The sequence below is a fragment of the Teleopsis dalmanni genome, chromosome 2 (genome assembly GCF_002237135.1).
Source record: "Teleopsis dalmanni isolate 2A chromosome 2, ASM223713v2, whole genome shotgun sequence".
NCBI lineage: Eukaryota > Metazoa > Arthropoda > Insecta > Diptera > Diopsidae > Teleopsis > Teleopsis dalmanni.
This window is the reverse complement of record NC_051847.1, coordinates 12,974,135-12,977,980: the sequence shown is the minus strand read 5'-3', so window position 1 is coordinate 12,977,980 and position 3,846 is coordinate 12,974,135.

The following is a 3,846-nucleotide window of genomic DNA, read 5'->3' as shown; positions in this document are numbered from 1 at the left end:
TTGCAGCCTTAAAAATATTATTCAGAAATAATTAAATATAAGAATTAGTTCCAAGATCACTGGTGATGACTATTTAGCAATATTCGAAACAGCTGTGTGTTCAACCACAAATTCAATTAATTAAAAAATAATTTTTGTTGTTCCAATTTACTACTGTCAATAAAAACTTCTCTGTTGAAAAAATGGTTTATACTAAGAACTAATTTTTTTTAATCAAAACGGACGTTAAAAGTCAATTAAATATAATATTCATCTATTTAAGTATTCACTTATTTAATGATATATATATTTCCTTATTTATATGTATATTTATTTATTCATATATGTTTAATAAGGTTTTATTTATTTTTTAGTTAGAAGAAATGACATGTCTTGGATACTGACTAACTGCAGACTAAGGCTGTATATAATCCAAGGTAATAGAAGGTATCCATAAATTTGAAGGTTTATTTACCATAGTTAGAATTATCCGATTTAGGTTAAATATGCCCCGTTTTATTTAATAACTTGTCACTTTTAAGGTAATTTCATTATGCTACTCTTATAGAAGTCCTCAACGCTATTGGCAAATAATTGAGACAGCGAGACAGTCCATTTTCACAAACTTCTCTTGAAGCGAAATTTCCACCAGAAAAATCATTCGCTATGGACAGAAATAGATGGTAATCACTTGGTGCCAGGTTATTATTTTTCCTGTATATAGATACAATGATTATCTTGCATTTCGCTGCAACTGTAATATACTTTTTTTTATTTGTGTATATTCTTTAACTATAACTATTTTTTATTTTTTATTTAAACTATTATTTTTATTGTTTACTTAATTTAACTTAATTTTTTTAATACTTTCTATGCCAGAAAGTGCCAGAATGTTTACTTTCAAAGCTGATCAATTTAAATATAGAAAAAATATATATAATTATTTTGAAAACATATATATTTAAATATTTTGAAAATCTTTTGTATATATTTAAATATTTTTGTTATTAATAATAGAAGATGCCAGAATGTGTTAATAATGCTAAAATTAAGTTAAATATCAATTAAGTTATTTATAAATTTGTTTTGTGTTCGGTGTTCGGTGGATGTTAGCGAGAATGTGTGTTTTGGCCCATTTAGAAATTATGTCGAAAATTGTAACTGATTTTTGCAGATTTGCGATGCATGACATATGTGAATATATGAACACACCCACATCAACGATTTGGGCGGCTGTGACTTCTGTAAATATTTTCATTTAATTATAAAAATCAAAAAATCAAGCCCGAAAACGCCTTTGCCTCTGGTGTTTGTTGCCTGTTAAGGGAACTGGAGTGGAACAATAATTTAAGTAGCAAAAAAAATGCAGACACACACACACATACACACACATCTGTACCGACAGACATCACATCAAACACAATTAATTACGTTCGGCTGCCATTTTTTGTATCAGTTTTTGAAGTAAAGCAGCCATTTTTTGAAGTAAGGCAGCCATTTTTTTACTTAATAATTTTAACATTTTGCGGCTTACAGCTTTTAATTGGCAAACAAGCGTCATATGTGCTTTGCACTGCAGTTAATTTATGCTATGCGCGCTGCTGAGCCTTTTTCGTTTTCGTCTGCCAAAGGAGCTACCGCATATTTCCACTTCTCAGAATTTCCGTTCATAGTTAATTATACCGTATTTAGTTGAAACCGCTCTGATGGGCTTGGGTTGTTTGTGTACGGCAGAGTACATGATGATTCCTGCAGTGCAACTGGGGTTCATTTCTTTTCGCTGTTCCTTCCTTCGGTGTTTTCGTTTTGCTTCATATAATGGATATGATTTCTTCTTAAAGATGGCATAAAAGTGAAATCAAACGGAAATTAATGAGTGTATATATATACGCATACAAAGCTAATTTGTGTGCGTGTGTTGGTACTTTTGCTTCATCGATTGTTAATTTGTAGTTATTAGTTTTTGTTGGTTACACTTAATTGGTGATAGGCCTCTTTGCTGTTCTCGACTGCTGGACATAATCCCTTGTCAGCTTGTTGCATCACACGATAGTTTTAGCAGTTTTTACCACATAAGCGTGTTAATCATTAAATTTATTACACATAACGAGCCATCAACTTTAGTCCCTCCATCAATGCCAAAAATCCATCCATCAATCAATTGTAATTAATCATTGTTGCTAATGAATTTGGTGGCAATAGAACATTTTCGATGCCACTAATTATCTGCAATTTCAGAGAGCAAACAGATGGAAATATTTTATTTTCATATTTTTAATATTTATTTAAATGAACACATCGCATTCACAAATCTCAATTCATTGATTTAAGTTTCTCAAAATTCTGCGAATTATTAATTATAATTTAAATATATTTTTCACATGGCAAAGCAATTTTAAATTTATTGTTTCTGACAGCTCTCAACGAAATGGCTTGGTTTAATAATGAGATCAATTCCTGAGTTCAGCTTAATCAAAAACGAAATAAGTTTATATTAAATTTGAAATTTAAAACCAAATATGACGAAGGAACCAATGTCTCTTAATAGCAACTATTGTTATAATATAGAGGCAATTTAGCTCGAGCGAATCGTAGAGTAACATTAACATAACTTTCTTACGTTAAGTTCCCAATTAAGCATTTATACACTAGGAATAATGCAAGAAATAATAACTCTGCAAAAAAAAATAAACAGTATAACAATTTAATATTTAAAAATAAAAATAATTAATAATTCAATTATTCCATTTCTAATTCCGATATAACATAATAGACATTTGTTAATAAACTTTTACAATAAATTAAAAACTCCAAGTTAGAATATACAAATCAAGTACGGCTTTGGATCGGTTGGTTATTTAACACTGACTCTGAGCTTCAATTTTGGCAGGGCCCGAGTTGGCCATTGGTACTTCCAGCCTAAAAAAATTATTTACGAATACCATAATTAAATACAAAAAATAATTCCGAGATCACTGATGATGAGTATTTGGCAATATGCGATGCAGCAGTATGATCAGCTAAATATTTAATTAAGTAATGAATAATAAAATTTTGTTGTTGTTAATCACTACTGTTTTAAAGATCTCAGTAAATAAATTGATTGAGTAATTACATTTTTTTTATTGATCTATGTGAACGCATTCATTGTTAACTAAAGAAATTTGGGATTTTTAGTTGAATCACTTGTGAAAATATTACTGAGATTGAGTCATAAATAAATGAGACATAAACTTATCGCATATAACATATAGAGTCTGGTATCAACATATATCCCAAAAATAAGTGGTTCTCTAGAGTATGTGTATATGGTATTATATACCAGTTAAATCAGTTAAATCAATTTTGCATAAACAATTGGGTACGGAATGGTATTGGCAAGATGATCACAATCCCTATACCACAATAGTGGTAAACACGGTTTGTACGGATTAAAAACAATTTTGATTGTGTTTTTTAGACCGTTTTCATCCTGGAACTTTATCGGCAATACTTTAAGGTAGCGTCTCTGTGTTAGTTATCCATTAAAAATTTTCTACAATGGTTAACCAATACAGGGGTTCTATTGGCAGGATAATTGCTATACATTTTATTGAATATATATGATTCTGTTTTCCTAGTTTGTGCGTAGTGCTTCTGTTATAACTTTATATTAAACTTCATTTCAGAAATAGGCAACGATGTCGTTTCATTTATTCGTGTTATTTTCTTTTCTTACAAGTTTCATTTCATTGAACGGATGAACTAGGTCATAGAAACGTAACAATCATAAAGTTGATCAGAAAAGTAATGTTTATACTGCATACCTATACGAGAATTTATATAATATTATTTAAATTTTAGATCGTATGAACCAGCTCAGGGAAC